Source organism: Aythya ferina (assembly GCF_964211825.1).
Source record: "Aythya ferina genome assembly, chromosome: 16".
NCBI lineage: Eukaryota > Metazoa > Chordata > Aves > Anseriformes > Anatidae > Aythya > Aythya ferina.
The window spans coordinates 16004620-16023470 of NC_140315.1; positions in this window are offsets into that span (position 1 = coordinate 16004620).

The window sequence follows — 18851 nt, forward strand, 5'->3', positions numbered from 1 at the left end:
CACTGTTGGCTTTGCACCTCTCTCATCCTGCAGGAGCCCTGGTTGCTGATTTGGGGCATTGAGGACCCACAGCATGCACCCAGCCACGTGCACAGGCTGTGCCACCCTCCTCTCCCCTCTTTCACTGCCGTCACGGACTCAGAGGAGGGATGTGGGCAGGCAGCACCTTGTAGGATGCTGTGGCCCTGCTCGGATGTGCTCTGTTCAGGCTGCTGCCTCTTCCCCACGCTGGCGCCGACCCGGGGAATCCTGCCAGCTCCGTTTCAATAGGGTTCGATTAATATTGGTTGGGCAGGCAATGGGAGTTGTGAAAAAAACTTTTTCTTTTTAGCAAGCTTTGCTGCTCCCAGTTGTGCCCCTGGCTTTGTCCTGAAGCTGGCTGGGCCACAAGGCTTTCTGAGAGAAGGTACAAAATGGGTGGAGGACAGCCCAGGCTCCCACTGGCAAATCCCGCTGGCTTTCAAACACAAATGTAGCCTTAAAACATGGGGAAAAAAAGAAATGCTGCCTGCTCTGAATCACAAAGGAGCAGCCCACTGGCACTTGTGCTGCCACTGCATCTGCTCCATTTGCCCTGCCCGGGTGGGCAGCCTGGCCCCTGCACCCTGGGGACCTGCAGTGGCTCCCGGGGTGAGCCCAGGTCTGGCCAGGCTGCTGCACCAACAGGGTAATGGTCATGGCTCTGATCCCCTCCTCTTCTGACCAGCTGCTCCTTTTCCTACTGCAGAGATGCTTCTGAGCTCTGCACTGAGGTCTGTTGGGGTGTGTGGGGAGCACAGGGCCGGGACTATGATAAGGATGCACTTAGCTCCATACCAAACCCCTGCCGATGTGGACAAGTCCCTTCTGCCCTTGCCATAAAACCAGGCTAACTGTACTCTGTTACCTGTACGCCATTGGGCTGAAGAATTGCACCCAGGAGCTGGTGTTATGATGAGTTGCAGTCATTTTCCCATTTCATTTTCATGAGAAAACCCCCAGAGCAGCAGCCCTGGCTGCAAGGGGGCACAGAAGCAGCTGCGGCACGGTCCCTTGTCCCCTTGTCCCCTTGTCCCCTTGTCCCCTTGTCCCCTTGTCCCCTTGTCCCCTTGTCCCCTTGTCCCCTTGTCCCCAGCCTCTGCGTGGTGCCTCACGGTGAAGGTTCACAGCGAAGCCCCAGCAGTTTTTCCCTGTTTTTTCCCTTCTATTTTAATGCCACAGGAAATAAACACCCCATAAAGCTGCTGCCCGGAGCCCGGGCGTTTCATCCAGGTAGAGCTGCTGCAGTTTCGGTGGCAGGGAGCTGGGGAGGGGGAGGGAGGGAGAGAGAAGCCTGCTCGTAGTGGGAGGAACCATTTGGTGGCCACCTTGTGTGACCATCTGTAACAGATTACGGTGTCAGTGCTCATAAAAGCCGGGATTCAATCAGTCTCCCCCAGGTACCAGGGGGGCCCCACTGGCGGGGCACGGTGCTGGGCGCAGGCTGTGCTGGCTCCACGCGCCCGGCGGGGCGGCACGCTGCCGCCGTCGAGCTTTGAACTCCTCCTTTTCATTTCCATGGGCCTCCGCAGGACCTTTAAGCGAGCACGTACGACCCCCCGGCTGCTGGAGCCCATTCAAAGGTTCAAGGGGAAACCGCAACATTCGTTCTCTTCCCAGAGAGGATGGGATTTTTATTCCCTCCACCACCACTACCACTCTGATCTGATGCTGAGTTGAGGGGTTGGGGAAGGGAGGGCAGAAAGGTCCAGAGGGCTGGGGCAGACCCAGGGGAGATACTGGGCTGACCAGATCTTCGTCCTTTCCTTGCTACTGTGTCACTGTTTGAAATATTCCTGTCTCTTGGAGTGACCTGAGGCACTCTCGTGCAGGGGACAGGCAGGACAAGAAGGGCAGGAGGTTGCGGTGACCTCCTCTGCAAGGGCCAGGCTTCATCGGCTTGGGGAATGCTGTTACCAAAACCACCTTTCATCCCTTCTGTTCCCAGCTCAGGGATGTGCACGAGGCTGAATAAACAAACAGAGACGGAGCAGGAGCCAGGGAAAGACCCGCTATTAAAATCAATCACTGGGAGACTGGCTGTGAGCTGGGAAGGGAACAACAGGAGTTTTGCAGAAGAAGCTGAGGCAGGACAAGGGGCAAGCAACAGCGAACATGGCCCATGGGTTTCCCAGCCGAGATACCTGGAGATTGCTGGGGGATTTGTGTGTTCATCCCCGGGTAGCAGGAAGGGCAGCAGGTGCAGGGCCGGGCTGGGGCTCAGCAAGCCCGTGTCAACACATTGGCCCAGTAAAAGCCTCCATCCATTAACAGCTCACCATAAGGAGTCGGGTTCACAAACAAGCTGCAGGTGTAGCTATTGTTTTTCTGGCTTCGGGCTATTGACACAAGCAATAATCTCAAATTAATCTTTAATCAGATGATAAACTGATAATGCAGAGCTGGGGAGCTGTGGGGCTGGGGAGCTGCGGGTCTTCCTGTGGAAACAAAGAGCAGGGTGAACGTGAAGGAAGGGAGTGAGAGAGACCTGGAAAAGGGGAGCGAGGCTGAGGGACTGGAATAAAATTGATTTATCACTGTGAGTACGGGCAGTCTGCACTGTGGCATCACTGTGGCTTGGCCACGGGCTGTGCTTGCCTCTTCGTGGGCACCAGCTCCATGCCCTGTGCTTGCAGGCTTGGGGAGATCCGTCTGCAAATCCTCCCTGCTGCAGCAGCTGGTTAAAGACAAGCTCCACTAGGTTACATTCAATTTCTCCACCTGAGGATTAACAGGTTGGCATGAGGGAGAGAAGCGCACACAACAAACCCCCCGTCCTCCTGCGAGGGCAAGCGCAGGCTCTCCCAGCCTGGGACCGTGGCTTTACAATAGCGATGCTGTGCTGTAACTTACTGGAGATCTGCCTAGAAAATCATCAGAAAGTATTTTAAACCCGGCATAACATACATATTTATGGATCACCTTCTGTTTTACTGGGCTCACTGAGAGCAATGTGAGGCCTGTTTTACTTTCCCCAATAAAAAGGCTCATGTTTCATATGCAAAGAAATTGGCGTCTCCCGAGCTAATTAATACGGGTTCCCCTCCACCTCCGCATTTTCCACGCAGGGTTATGCTGGCGACACATTGTCTGTTGCCCCCATAAAGCCCACGGTGTTGCACATTAGGCTCGCCCGCCGACAATGAGCCAGAGGCCCAACGGGGCACAGCGAGGAAGTGGCGGTGCGCGGCGGCCCGGAGTCATGGCCCTACAAAGAGCTCTGCAGGCCTGCATTATGTCATTACTCAATTAGCCTGGCGGTAATAGCACTTCATTAGAGAGCCGGGCCCTATTCACCGGCCCTAATCCACTTTCTAAAGACGGGCTGCGGCCTTTGAGTGCTTTTCCCGCTCTCCTGGAGGGGCAGAAAGGGGTTTTTGGAAGCATCCCCGTGGCACGCAGGAGGAAGTGCCCCATGCCATGGCAATGCCGACACGGGGTGGGGGAGGGGCAGCCCCGGGACCCTCTGAGCCCCCCCAGCAGCTCATCCTGCAGGGGAGCAGAGCACCTGCTGCTGTCCCAAATCAGGCTGTCACCCTGCAGGCTGCGGCACTTTGGCGTCAAACCATCAACAACCGCAGCTGGGGAGGTGACACCACCTCAGCTGAATCGAAGCGAGAAGTAAAACAGAGCCAGGGATGTTATCAGCTCCCAGGGACATGTGCAGAGGGCTGCATCATCCCACGAAGGTCCCAAGGGTCCCCGCCAGCAGCTAGGCAGTGCCCCTCAACGTGGTGCCTGGGCATCCCTGGGAGCCAGAGTGGCCTTAAAGGAAAACCTGCTTTCTTTCTCTTTATTTTTACTTTTTACTCCCCAGACAAACCGCACCATAGAAATTAACGCAGGGGTAGGAGGCGGCGTAAGAGAGGTGCACAGGAAACCAATGTGTGTCAGGAAAGGGTATCAGCACTGGGCGGTGGGGCCAAGGGGCGAGCACCCCGTAGGAGCTCCCTCCCCTCCCCTCGCCTCCCCTCCCCTCACCTCCCCTCGCCTCGCCTCGCACCGATCCTCAGATTAGAGGCAGGAAGCGAAGCAGAGCCTCCACCGCCTATAAAGAGAGGCGCCTGCTTTGATTTGCGCTGGTCACGGAGCCAGCGCGGGGGCGCAGAGCTCCTGGCTGCTGCAGCAGCCCCAGGGCAGGGGGAGCACCCCACAGTCTGTCTGCCTCACCCTCCAAGCCAGAGGAGTCCAGAGTCCCATGGACTCAATTGGTTTAGGTCAAGAAAAGTACCTGGAGAGAAAACGTGACTGCCCTGGTTAAGGTCTCTGCTGTCTGTGGTCGGTAACATTCAAACTTTCCAAAAGGAACTCACTTTACAGCAATAGCTTTCCTCCTCCTCATCCACCAGGCTGCAGGGCAGCAGCACAGGGCTTCCATTTGCTGGGAAAATACTGGTTATTGGCCTGTGTGACAGCACAGACAAGGTTCCAAGTGGCACCAGGGCACACAATGGCATCCTGAAAGTGCCCCATCCCCATCCCAGAGCCCACGGTGCATCCTCTCCCCGCTGCTCACCCTGGTAAAGTGCAGATCTCCCTGGGCTAAGGAAAGGCCGAGTGTTCCTCCACCCCCTTCAGTCACTTCACAGCAGTGGCTGCTGCTCTCTGGAAGGAAATAGCTGTCCATAAATACAGGTAGGTGGGGCGGGAGTGGCAGAGAGGTGGGAAAGCAGATGCAGGGCGTTCTCCCGACATGCTCCTGCAGGAAGAAGCAGCAAGGGGCCACGGCGTGCATGTGCGGCAGGGGTGTGCTCTGCATGGCCACACGCAGAGGCAAACCCACCTGGAGCATGAGCGAGGGCAGCTCAGCCCTGTGGGTACGGCTCAGGCACGGGTGTGGGTATTGCATTCCATTTCTGCCTCTGTCTGTATCCCCGGGCACTCACATCATTGCCACATTTACCCTTTGAGGTGACACTGGGGATAAAATACTGCATGTGGAGCTAACACAGCCTGGTGGCAGGGGAGAAGATGCCCAGAGGACAGGCCGGGGATGGGTTACCCATGGGGCCCCCGCTACCCGGGTTGTGCCCACGTTCCCACAGGTCAGGGCTGCACCAGCCGCACGTTTCTCTGCTGCCCTCAGTGCAGAGCCTGCAGTAACCAGCTCTACTTGTCTCTGTCCAGCCCGCAGCCCCAGTTTTCTCTCAAAACCCCACTGAGATGGAGATGAATTACCTCTCTTCATTTTCATTTTCCCTTTGTCTCTGCTGCTGGCAAATTAACAGCTTCCCTTTATGCCAAATGCTCTGCAGTTCATCTCCCAGAGCACAAGCCTCACTCCCGATCTGCTCCAAAGAAACTCAAAGTAATTGCAGAAAACTATTCTGAAAGGGATCCAGCGGCAGAGAAGCCCAGTAAATAGGGACTATATGCACCACGAGCGCCACACAAAGATGCTCTCAGCCCAAGTGAGCTGAGCTACGCCGACAGAGCCCACCCTGAACTATCCCCAGGAGGGTTTTATGGTGGGAAAACCATTGCTGTGTGCAGTTGGCATTGCCAGGACCCCACCACCTTCACAGCCTCCGTTCCGCATGCCCACCCGCTTGGGTGCCTTGTCACAGAGGGTTTAGCTGGGATTTGGTGGAGGGAAGCAAAACCATGGACCTATGGGTTGGACGTGGTGCTCAGGGACATGGTTCAGTGGGTGATAGTGGTGGGAGGGGATGGTTGGACCAGACGATCTTGGAGGGCTTTTTCAACCTTAGTGATCTGTGACTTTATGGCCTGCCACGCCAGCTATCTCAGCCAGGTGCAGGGCTGCAGGGAGAATTCCCAGCACAGTAAGGACTTTTTGCAGGGTTCCCATCTGCTGTTACATCGCACGGGGTTCTGCCAAAACGGGGTCATTAAGCCAAGGCAGGAACTCAAGCTTTCTTAGCTTTGGCAGGCTTGGTAGCTTTTGCTCTCCCTCTAGCACCCGGCCCCACTCATATGAGCAGTGTGGGAAAGGCACGTGCGTTTCTGGTCCCCCCTCGGTCCTCTCTGGTGCTGGGCGCCGCCGGGGACCTTGCCTCACCCCAGCCAGCAGGGGGGCAGCCGAAGACCTCATCCCTCCCCTTTCTGCCTGGTACCTGCTTTCCATCAAGATCAAAGCGCTCAGAGGTTTCCCCATGGCCCCAAGAGCTCCTGGCCAGCAACGTGCTGCTGTCAGCGGCCCCCTTGTACTGTGCACGGGCTTATCCCTGCCATATCACAGCCACCTTCTTATCTCCTGCGGGATGCAGGGAGACATTCGGACAGGTCCTGAGCCCTGCAGGAGCAGGACAGGCAGCAGGCTCCTGCTCACCCCTCTCTGGAGCCTGCAGGATGGGATATAAAACCCAGGGGATGGGCATGGGGCTCAGGCATACCACGGTGTCCCCGGAGCTCCTTGCTTAGCCCTCATGGTGGCTGCCCCAGTGCGTCTGTGTCCCCCCATCCAGGGGCAGCAGGATGGGGCTGCTTCACACAGCAGCTCCTGGGCAGGTCGGACCTGGATAAGAAACCGTGAGCCATGGGAGCTGCTTCCCTGCTTATCAGCCACCAGCCCCACAGGGAGAAACCTGCGGTGCTGTCCTCCTGTCTGGGCACAAAACAAAACTTTCTGCTCTGGGGTGTTGGGGAGAGCTGGGGGGGCAGCACAAGGTGCTCAGTGCTGCTGTTAGTGAGTGCCAAGGGAAACGTGATTAGAAAGAGAAGGGAAATGATCATGGCTCATGCTCACAGACATTATGTGGGGAGGCCCCGTTTAGAAAGCCAAAACTGAGGTCCCTCGAAGAAGTTGCTTGCCAGAGGTTTCTCCAAAAATCCTGTCTGCGTCCCCCACAGCCCCATCCCAAGGAGGAGTCTACAGTTCAGCACCAGAAATATTTGCCATCAAATTTGCCATCAGACCAGGGACAGGAACTGCTATTTAAGACATGTGCCGGGGCTGCCAAGTGAGCGCTGATGGCTGAGCACCGAGGAGCTGCGTGCCTGTGTCACCAGCGAGGGGGCTGCGCTTCTCCAGCCTTGGGACATTACCACAAGTCTGAAAATAGCCCCTGGCACCCATCCACACTGCCTGCCCACGCCAGACAGCTTCGGGACGTGCTTCCAGCTGCTCACACTGCGCCTCGGGGAGAGAGGAACCTCGCTCCCTTCCTCATCCCTCCTCTTTGTTGCCTTCACCACCCTCACCCCGCTGTGCCTGCCCAGAGAGCCTCCAGCCCCGCAGCCCTTTGGCGCACTGCGTGCCTGGATATATATAAAATTAGCAGCCTGGCAGGGGGCAGCAGGAGGAGCCCTGCCCTGGGGGCTGCAGTGAGAAGCCCCCAGCTCTCTGATTGAGCCCACATGTGAAAGCAGCACTGTCCCTGCTGTGGTGCCCAGCCAGGGATGTTTGGCTCAGTGGGGGCAGCAAGGTTTTGAGGTGGGCAAAGGTGCTGGATATGGCCCTGGGCAGGGCTGGGGAGGATGAAGCTGCCCCCGTCCCGCTGTGTGTCAGTGAGTGGTGTCCAGGTGCAAATGGTCTTATCTACAGGTACATGGCGATGCCCTGTGCTCAGGGAGCCAAGCTGAGCTTTCAGGCTCCGCCAGACCAAGAAGAAGGGGCACGGACAGGTCCAGGTGAGACAGGGGCTGGGAGCCACATCCTGATGGGACCAAGCCCTGGCATACAGCAGGGTGCAGGGACCATTTCCCCTTACAGACCATGCACAGAGCTCTCAGCACAAACACCCTTCCCAGCCCACCAAGAGGGAGAAGCACGCAGCCCCCGCAGCATCTCCCACTCCCAAACCTCCCCCTCCACGTGCCCACGGGGACACCACGCACCCCTCCAACACCTCCCTGCTGATATGGGTGCAGCCACATCCCAAACCCTGGGGACTGGGGAGCTCAAAACCCCCGTGGAGCAGCAGCAAAACCCAAATGTGATCACCCCAGCTAGACACAGGGTGAGTGTGTGGGGCCGGGCTGCTGTTTCCCGAGACCCGCCACAGGAACCCATCGCCAGCTGGGTGAGGGAGGATGCTCTCTGCCTTTGCCTCTTCTCCTTTTCTTCCCTTTCATGGTTTTGCCTTTGAAGGGGGGAAGTCCCCACTTATCTCCTGCCCCCTCCAGTCCCACAAATGCGGTTTCTTCAGCTTCACAGTAAGGGATGGCCATTTCTGTTTCTTCTCAAGACGTTTTTCCACCCACCCTCTCTGGCCCTGGTGGGAATTGTCAGCTTTGAGATAACAAGAAGGATGAATTGTTAGTACAGGATGTTTCATGAAGCCCGAGTGCTATTTGCAGGCAATTTTAATAAGTAATAATAAGGAGAGAAAACTCCAAAGGAAGTAACCTGGTACAGCAGACAAGTCAGATTTATCAAGGCAGAGAGGAAATACTCCCCAGAAATGAATCTGGCATGAGTTCCTGCACACCAGTCCCACGATCCTGTCTGCCACCACAGGCAGCTCTTATCTGAAACAGTCCAATGTTTAAAATAGACTGGAAAATAAATAGTCTTCCAGCACGACTGATCCTCCAGAGCCTGCAGTTCATCCCAGCAGCATTTACAGTTTTCTCTGGAGTGTTTCCGACACGCACTTCAAGGCCTTCCAGCTCTTCTCTCCTCCCCTGCTTGTGACATTAATGAAGCTTAAGGGATTCTTAAAGAACAGTTTATGTGGATGTACTTTTCAGCTGGAGAGGCAGAGCGAAGTTCCCAGCCCTCGGTGGCAGGGCTGGCCGGAGGGGCGCTCTGTGAGGTGCACTCCAGCCAGGAATCAATCATAGGCCGGGTCCAGCGCTGCCGTGGCAGCTCCACTCACCACGAGCTTGTTTAATGTCTGCCATTCGCAGCCGTGTCACCCTAACAGGCTGTTTTATTGTTTTTCCACTTGTACTTCAACTACCATCTATTATCCTGCCTGCAGCAAGCGCCTCAGCTCTGATTGACCACACCAGGCGAGGCCTGCTCAGAGTTTCCAGTGTCCCTGCCCTGCCGGGGCCTGGCACAAGGCTGCCGCTCGGGGTAACAGTGCCCAGGCACAGGCCAGCAGGGCTGTCTGGTGGCAGCAAGGCCTGGGGACATCAGGGACATCCCCGTCTGGCTGGGACGGGAATGCTGGTGGCAGTTGTCACACTCCGGTTGTATCTGAGGGTCTCCCACCTATTGCAGTGTCATGCCGCATCCTGTACCCGCAGCACGCCACCCCCCAGACAAAGCAGGGGAGCATCTGGGGGTGTCTTGCTGGAGAGAACAGCCCCAAACCTAGAGTGTTTAGGGCCATTTTCCTGCATTGCTCCATGTGCTGAGATGGCTCTGCAGGGTCACATCCCATATCCCAGGTCCCATGTCCTGTGTGCGTCCCACGCCTCGTGTCCTGTGTCCCATGTCTTGTGGGTGTCCCATGTCCCGTGTCCCAAATCCTGTGTCTTGTGTGTGCCCTGTGTCCCCGTCCCACCGCTGCCACCCAGGACCCCATCGACCCACAGGTTCAGCAACCTTCGGCAGCCTCTGACATTCACAGATGACAGCATTTTTTTGCTGGAAAAAGGCCCTTTTCGTGGGCGGGGAAGGCTCTCCTGGTCTGCGTAAGTCCTGACAGACTCTGTACAGTAGTTGAAAGGAATGGCATTAAGGAAAAAGAACTTAAACAACCCCAAAGTGAAGGGCCTGTAATTTATTTACTCCCCCCAATGAATGCTGGTTGCAAATCACTCCGTATAAAAATAACTCCTTTCTCCAACTTTTGATCTCTGATATTCCTGTATTTCCCTGGGGAAAATGTAAATCTATGAACTTATTACTAATGTTTCCTGTCCCTGACAGTGGAGCCAGTTGATATTTCACTTGAGAAGCCGGAGGGAAAAAAAAAAAAAGCAAAAAAAAAAAAAAAAAAAAAAAAAAAAAAAGCATAAACTTAATGACTGCAGACTGTTTCCAATCTTAGTTTCACTTTTTGGATAGAGAGTTTCCATCTTACAAAAGGGAGAGGGAGATTTTTAAATAAAACATGATTTAACTTTAGCCAAACTTCCTCCTAGTGTTTATGCTTTTGGCTCAGGGCTTGATCCATTTAAAGCTGGTTCCTTTTGAAGCAGCTCCGGCTCATCGCCATGCACCGGTGGCTTGTAAATTCCCCCTCTGCACTGCCCGCCGCACTGTCCCCTGCCTCGTCCCCTGCCTCATCCCACCTTGGGGACCTGATCCCCCATGCTTTTCATTGTTTTTGGCAAAGCTTTCCCAAATCTGAACAGGGTGACAGCATCGGGTGACACCTTGCTGGGCAACTCCATGGCATTGCTGTGGGTCCCCGTCGTGGCCACCCAAGTGTCCCCCGGACCTGCCACCCCCTGTCACTGCATTTTGTAGCTGTGGGGCTGTGGCAGGGAGCTGTGCTCGTAGTTTTGCTCCAGCACTGTTGGGAAAGCCACCATTCCCAGCCCACAAGGCTCCACCGCCGCACGGGTTGGGGAAAAAAAGCTTGGAATGTCTCACAATTGTCTCATTCTGGCATGTTCGCCCCCAAACTAAACATGTTGCCGATTCACAGCAGTCTTTCCTTAGAAATGTAGGCTCTGCAGAGCCTGGAAAGCTAAATGACATTGAAAGGAAATGTTTCGGAGTGATGAAATTGGGAGGTTTTGCTCAGCCTGCAATATTCCTGCCTGGAGTTGTGCAGATCAGGTAGCACAGTGCACAATCCATGCAGGTTTTTTCAAATTTTCTCCTATTTTAGAAGAGAAAAAATAAAGAAAGAAGGAAAATCTGGAAGCCCAGGCAGGTGCCTGTCCCTGCTAATGCAGCCTCTTGTTTGGGACATGGGGCACAGCTCATCCTCTGTGTGCTTCTGCGTCTCCATCCCCTGCAGCTTCGTGAGGGGATGCTCACCCCCATGGGGCCCTGGGTCCCCATCCCTGCACCTCCAAAGTGGGACGGGGACAGTCTGGGGGAGGACCTGGGGGCGCAAGGGGTGGTCGAAGCGAGGGCAGACTAGCCCCGGCCCCGGTCCCGCAGCGAGCAGCGGACCTGACGCCAGGCGGGGAAGCCAGCTCCCGCAGGAGCAATTCAGTCAGTGTTTTAACGTCAGCCAAAACACAGGGAATAAAAGGAACTTTAATGGGGTCTAAGTTGAGCTCTACACCCTGGAGGATTCCTGGCTGCCTCTGTTTGTGTCAGATAAATATCCCTGTGAAGGCAGTAATGTTTAACATCCCCTCTCATTATCTTGCTGGCATCCCTGGGCTCCTGGAGGGATCGGGGCCAGGCCTCAGCCACATCTTCCCCTTCATTCCTCAGCCCGCTAGCCGGGCTGCAGCAGCACTTGAGAGCATTTTTGAAATGTAGCCTGATCTGGGTCCTGGGACATGTGGCCAAGCGCTGAGCTCAGCTCTGCTGCCCTGCAGGTGAGTGGGGCTGGGGCTGCTCCTGCCACGGGGCTCGGTGTGGGCACCCCATCTGCTCGCAGAGCTGCCACAACCAAATGCCAGCCCAAACGCTTTCCTGGGCTGCCAGGTGAGGGGTGATGCCAGTGAGCTTTGTTGGCCATCCCCCCATCCTTGAGGGGCTGTGGGAAGAAAGGGTCCTCGTGTCCCGTGTCCCTGCCCCAGCCGGTGCCATCAGCCATCCCCTCCCGCAAGCTCCTGCCCAACATCTCCCCTTCTGCCAGAAAGATTTGGGTGTTTCGTGGAGGCTGTGAGGGATAGGGATGGGGACGAGGACACCCGGGCAAAGTGCAGGTCTGAGAAAAGCACCCATGTGGCTTCCCCAGCTCCCTTGCACCCCGAGGTGCACGCAGGGGCTCTGCTCTCCGCTTTACATCTAATTTCCCCAGGCTCCTGCAGGCTGCCAGTGGAAACAGCATGGTCCCAAACAACGTTCCCATCCAGGTTGTTGTTCAAAGTGCACAGCGCCCTGGATCTTGCAGTGCTGTTGCAGAAGTGCTGAGCATTGCCATCCCGCTACAAAAGGCACTTTATTAACGTGCGTCTTGCAGATGTGTTTGCTGGCACTCCAACACTGCTCAGCAAGCCAAATACTGGCAGCTCCTCTTCCACATCTGTCCATTTTCCAGCAAAGCGTTGCTCCAACCAGCACCCCCTGCTCTGCTGGCTGGGGCAGAGCATCCCAGGTCGGATGCTCATCACAGCCCCGATTTGGTCCAGCAGGAGCCCCAATGTGTGTCAGTCATTCGGCAGCCCGATTCCTCGCAGGGCTCAGTGCCTCTCCTTGTGCCTCTCTCTCTGCCCCGCTCCATCCCCGTGTCGTTCCCACCCCTCTCCCTGTCCGGGCTGAGCTCAGTGCGGGCAGGCTCCATGGGCATGCTGGCCGCAGCAGCCATCTCACCAGATTCTCAGCCACATTAGGAACTGGTTGGAAATACACACTTTTATTTTCATTTTCCATATTTGTAACTGCAGACCAACACAAAGCCACTTCCCAGCTGCACCCGGTGTGCCCAGGCAGGGCAGTGCCCAGCCCCGGGGACTACACTTTTCCCGTGCTGCAGCTTCCCCCAGTCACACACAATTTACAGGGTGCACATCCCCATTTCCCATCACCCCAGCTCCAGCCCCACGCAGTTTTGCCGCTCATCCGCACCACTTTCATTTTGTTTCAGGCTCTGGAGAAGCCCTCACTGCTCACCAAAGGGCATCCCTTCCTCACAGAGCCCTGCTGGAGTGTCCCTGCCTGCTGCCTGCCCGGGGCCCGGCTGTGGCACTGCTGCTGAAGGAGCTGCTCACACAGCCCAGCAATGGGCAGGATCCTGCCCAAACCTGTGGCCATGGGGACAGCCACCCCTGTCCTGGCTTGTGACAGCATCACCTCCCATCTCGGCTGCTAGATCCCTGCTCAGTGATGGCTGCAGATGTTAAAGCACGGACTGATGGGCAGTCCTGGCACTGGGGGGGACAGAAACAGCTCTCAGCACACCCTGACCACCACATGCCCTGCTTGTCCCCTCAGCGGGGACACGGGGATGTGGGACACTGGGCTGCCTGCCCCCACGTCTGCTCTAGCACTTCCCGCTTCTCCTTTTGGGCACTCGCAATGTCTGGAAAAAGCATCAGGGGGAGCGGAGGAGACAGACAGACGGATGGGACCACGGTGATGTAAAGCAGAGACGGGGGAGCGGGAGGAGATCCCGAGAGCAGCACAGTTCTCAGCGTGGTGCGGGGACAGGCCGGGAGGCACGTTTGTGTTGTTATTCATGGAGAACCTGGCAGAGAGGCGAGCAGAGAGGGCCAGGCTCCCCACTGGTGAAACCCTGCTGGCTGTGCACAGGCGTGGTGGGGGGAGCTCAGCCCTGCTGCTGCGCCAGGATCCGGCCCCTTCCCGGCGGGGAGTGCAGCGCCAGGGCCGAGCACGGAGCCTGAGGGCTCGCTGCGGGGATGCTGCAGGGAGGTGCTGTGGCATCTTGCACCCAAAGGAGAGGGAAAGGGGCAGGGTGTCCTGGGGGATCACGGGTTCTGTGTGGCCCCTGCATCAGTGCTGGTGGCTGGGGATGGATGGGTTGGACCCCCAGCCACCCTGTGCTGCCTGCCGGCATCATGTGGCCAAGCATTTCCACCAGTGGTCCTGAGAGGACAAAACAAGGAAAAAAAAAAAAAAAAAAAAAAAAAAAAAGAAGGAAAAGGCCAGGGGAGGAAATAACACACCCTCGGCAGCCCTCAGCACAGATTTCCTCTGCTGGGCCAGGGTGGACAGTGGGGTTGCTCTCCTTGTTCTGTCCCTCTGCCCCTGCTTGGAGCCACGTTTGCCTTGCAGGTGGTGTGGGGCGAAGCACGCCTGCTCCCAGTGCTGCCAGCACCCTTTTCAGCCCCCCCCCCCCGGGTCTGCAAAGAGAGAGCACCCAGCCTGGCCCCCTCTGCCAAGGATGCAGGGCTATGATGCAACCTCCTGTGGGCTCATCCTCGCAGCCCTCTGTAGCCTGACGTTTCCTTTGCAGCAATAAAGCGAGCTGGGTGCCTGATTGCATCAGCACAAGGTGGCGGCACTCTGTTGGGGGTGCCTGTGTGCTCAGCTGGGAGCTGCAAGCCCTTGTCCCACATTTTGCTCCTTCCTGCTCAGCACCAAGGGCCATGGGGCAGGCTGCAGTCTGCCCACAGGTCCGTGAGGCTGGCTGGGTGCTTCAGTGGGAAAAAGCAAAGAACATGTTGGGGACAGGAGGGGCAGAGCGACAGGCATCGCCCAGCGCAGGTGGGGAGCGGCTCTGACTGCATGGGGCAGCACATGGCCCCAGGTGTGCAGCACGCTGTGCCTTGGAGGCGAAGGCACAGCTGGGAAGGAACAAGTCCAGAAAATCCCCTCCGGTCCCCCCAGCTGCTCAGTGCCAGTCTGGCTGGAGACGGCCCAAAGCTCTGCTTTCACGCCTGTCTGCATCACAGGCAGGGGTAAGCCCAGGACTGAAAACCAGAACTTGGAGGATGCCCGGGGAGGAGTCTCCATGCGGGCTTTGCAGCCCAGCCCTGCCTGCAAAGGGCACCTTGGCCACTGCCACCAGCCTGGGTGTCTCTACCTGCATCACCAGGCTCAGGCACAGGTGAGAGCTGCAGCCCTGCCAAGCCCCGTCCATCTCCCTGTGCTTGATGGACGCTGCTTGCCGCAGCCATGCAGGCACAAAGCAGTGAAGGCGAAGTGTCACCACAGTGCTGGTGATGTTGGGGTGCTCCTGCAGAGCCCTCCTGGTGCTGTGCACCCAGACAGGGCAGCAGCACTCCTCCAGCACCACGTCCCCGGGGGCAGCAGGCTCCAGGGGTGTCACAGTGGTGCCCCCGCCACCTCCCCCAGCCACCATGCAGCCGCTGCTCACGTTGGCACAAAGGAAGAGATTTGTGAATGAGCCCGAGCTCAGGCTTGGCAGCAGGAGGGAACTGCTCGTGAGTCAGCTGAGGGCTGCGCCAAGGTGGTGCTGGGCAGGGAGGTGCTGGGTGCCCAGCCCCAGCCAGCGCCTTCTGTCCTGCTGTAACATCACTGTAACGCACCCCTGGAGCTGTGGGAGCAGGACTCAGCCTGCAGGTTTGGGTACATGCTGGTAAAGGGGCTGGCACCCTCCCGAGTGACCCCATTGGGGTGTGGGAAGCCCTCGGTGATGTCCGGGCTGCCCAAGGGGCCAGCTCCTCTGCAAGCCCCTCTGCAAGGTCGTTCCAGGGCAAGCAGCAGCAGGGCACTGCCATCCACCCTACTGGGGCTGATCATGCCCTAGGAGCCAGGTCAGGGGCTTCACAGATTGGGCTTGGAGCAAGCCAAGGCTTTCTGGCATTAATTACTTAGAGAATGTAAGCACTTCATGGGCATCCCCTCATCACACCCCACAGGTACCCAGGGAACCTCACAAAGCCACCAGATTTGCATTTCACCCCAAATAAAACATGGCATATTCAGGCTGGGATGGGAGCAGCATGTAAGCACGGCACAGCCCCCTGTCCTTGGGCTCATCCCCGCAGCTCCCCGTCCCCTGTGGGGTGCAGCCCGTGCACCCCAACCCTCACCCTAGAGGCAGCCCGCAGCCTCACTGCCCTGACTCAGGTGTTAGTCAGAGCCCTGCTAAGTTTCCTACATACCAGCGCTAGCAGGAATGTTATTTACTGAGCGAGGGAGAGGTCTGACAGGGGAGCAAGCCTCTCGCCCAGCTCTTCCCCATGTATGGATGTGCGGCGTTACTCAGCAGGATATGGCACAGACGAGGAACCGGCGCCGCGGCTGCGCTCCGGGACCTCTCTGCTCAGAGGAAGCCGGGTGGGAACAGCCCTGGGCCTGCAGTGCCCCCCCACCTACCCCCCGCACACCAAAGATAAGGGATTCTGCACCGAATCAAGCAGACATGGTGGGGATTTTGGGGGTTGGGGTTTGGAGAAGCTGGGGGGCGCGGGGAGGGGAGCGGGGAGGAGTGGGGAGCAGGGCAGTGCTGCAGAGCCTGCAATAACAGTGGGTCCTTTACAAAGGCTCCCTACAGGTCGGTGCGAGTGTTTTTATAAATGTGTGATTTCACTTCCCATTTGTACCCCCGATGTCTTTAAAAGGTTGACATGGTGAAAATTGTCCAGGACAGGCAGTATTTCCCAAATCCGCAGGCTTTTCACAGGTCGGGCAGCGGGGAAGCCCACTGCCCCCGACCACACAGGGCTGCTGCTGCCCGCTGCCTCCTGGGGAGAACAAGAGCTGCTCCCGGGGGGATTTTCCTGAGTCACAGGCACATCCTCAGGCCCTGATCCTCTCCCTGAGGACTTCAAAGCTCCACAAACAGAAATAGATGAAGCATTGGGCTGAGTCAGATGAAGCATTGGAGCTGCCCGTACCGCGGGGAACTCGGGGACACGTGTGGGTGGGTGGGCACCGGCCTGCTGGGTGGGCACCGGCCCCAGTCAGGTGGTCCAGAGGATGTTTTGGGGCTGCAGACCCACGGTGGTACTGGTCCCCACTGCACATGCCCACAGTGGGTAAGTGGTAAGGTACAGGGGCTTTTTGTCATCCAGACCCCACTCCAGTTCACCCCAAATTTTGTAGGGAGCCCCTGGCTGCACCGTGTCCCAGGGGCAACCTGATCCCGCACGGCTGGAGGGGGTCAGGGCCCCAGGGCAGAGCTAGAGCCCCTGTGAGAGCCCGGAGAGAGGCGGCGGGGATTGTTCCTGAGCAGGAGGAATTTTTAGCATGGCTTAGCACATGCAAGTGTGTTTTACAGTTCTGACTCGTTGGGGGAAATTCGCAGCGTGACTCATGGAGCCGTGCTGGAGTTCCTGAATCGGAGCATTGTGCTGAGAAGTTATCAACGTGCAGTGGCGGTCCTGGGCACAGCAACATCCCCTCCGTGTGTCAGCGAGTGGGGCCAGCACCGCGCTGTCCTCCCCGGGCCCCCACAGCAGCGGGGTGAAGGGCGGCTGGGTTTGTGCTGGGGTGAACCCAGGAGCGGGTCGGGGCTGGGATTGGGTATGCTTTGGCAGGTGAGAGGCCCCAGAGCTCTCCAACAGCTACTTCAAAATGCCTCTCTTTTCCTTGGCATCCTGGGAAGCAAACAAATTATACATGATGGCATGCATACGTGTGCTCCATCAGCAAACAAGTTCCAAAAAAAAAAAAGGCATCAAGAGGAGCTTTTTCCCCGCGCCCCTCCACCGGCACCACGCCTCTGCCCGAATGCTGCCGAGTACACAGTTTATTTTCCTTCCCATGAAAGTCTCCCCACCAGCCTGGCTCTGGGAAACTCAATTTGTGCTCAGAGCCCTCGCTATATTATTCCTTGCGGGAACAGTGTGGGGCAGTCAGCGCAGAGCGGCCCCAGCAGCCAAACAAGCCGCCTTTGGTTCCTCGGCGCGGCACAGGGACAGGAAGTCCCCGTGCAGACAGCAAGTCTGCAGCACTGCTGTGCCACCACCGCCGCCCAGGCACTGGGAGGCTGCAGGGTTTGGGGGGGGATGTGGGGTCTGGGGGGTCGGGGGAGGTAAATGGGGCTGGGGAGGCCGAGGAAGATGTGCCCCGCTGAGCCGCGCACCCAGAGCGGGGCACAGGGATGGGGGTGCACCCTGGGGTGCCTCCTCCCCGCTGCTGCGGTGCCAGAGGGGAGACAGGGGTGTGGGAAAGGTTTCTGTGTCCCGATCCCTTGTGCTGCTGTGTGGAGGTGCTGGGATGCTGGCCAAGTGGCCGTGCTGGGCAGAAGGATGGAGAGGTGTTGCGCTGGGGCCAGATCAGAGTGTGGCTGCGTCCTGCACGTCTGAACACCAAGGGCTGACCAAGTGCCATCACTCAGCCCTGCTCCTGTGCATCCCAGACAGCCCCCTGCTTGGTGTTTCTGTGCCCAGGGGTAGGCACAACACACCCCCCGTGGCACAAAGACATACCCAGAACTGCAACAGGAGCTTTCCAGCTGTTTCTCTTCACCTGAGCAGGCTGTGCCCATACGGAAAGCCTTGCCATGCCATGCCCCTGCCCGCTCTCCAGAGGCTCCTACCCACCCCCCGGGCCATGGTCCTGATGGGCCCCGCGTCCCTCCCTGCTCCTCTTCCCTGCTCCCCTCCGACACCTGCAGCTTGCCCAGGGAGGTGTGAGAAGGAGAGGACCTGCCAGGCCCCGCAGCTGGCTTTGCGGGGTTACAATGGCTCCTTGTTCCCCCTCGCCCCGCTATCACATCCTACAGCACTGCTCTGCAGTGACCTCATCTTTCTTTCTTCCCTGCCTCCCCACGAAGCCAGGGCCACACTGCCCCCAGCCCCTGCCCTGTGCTCCATGCAGGCACCACAGGGGGGTCCCCCAGCCCCTTGTCCCCCGCCCCAGCCTTCGGGGGCTCCCACACACCAAGTGTGCAACCTGCAGAGGCTCGCAGGCAGTGGTGGCGACAGGGCCAGCTGTGAAATCCATTTGCAGCTTTTTTCCAGGATTTTTAACCCCTGTGTCCCCGCATAGCCTCGGTTTTCCCTCAGTCCCAAGCAGCCCCACCAGCTCCTGCCCTTCCTCTGGGGCACATGGTGCCTCTACAGGGTGTATTCCATGGGGGACCTACCCCCCACGCCCCAGCTGTGTTCAGTATCAGACACTTCTGCTTCCCACAGTTTCCAACCCAAATGTGCCTTGGCCGGGACCCACTGGGCTGCTCTCAGGGGCTCAGAGCCCAGGGCAGGGCTGGGTTTGGTGCCGGTGAGGATGCCCAGATGTCTGCTCCCACTGGGTGGGGAGAGCCCCGTGGAAGAGCACACAGTCCGCAAAAATCAGGGCACTTTGAGCCTGAGCAATGGGAGGCTGGGGAACGCTCAGTGCAGCCACATCCACTGGGCTGGTCCCCATGCTGGTGAGCCACCAGATCCCCCATAAAAGCTCTAATGGCCCTTATTCCCTAAGGATGCTGAGCCTGGGTGCAAAGGTTTTGTCTTCATGGGACCTTTCC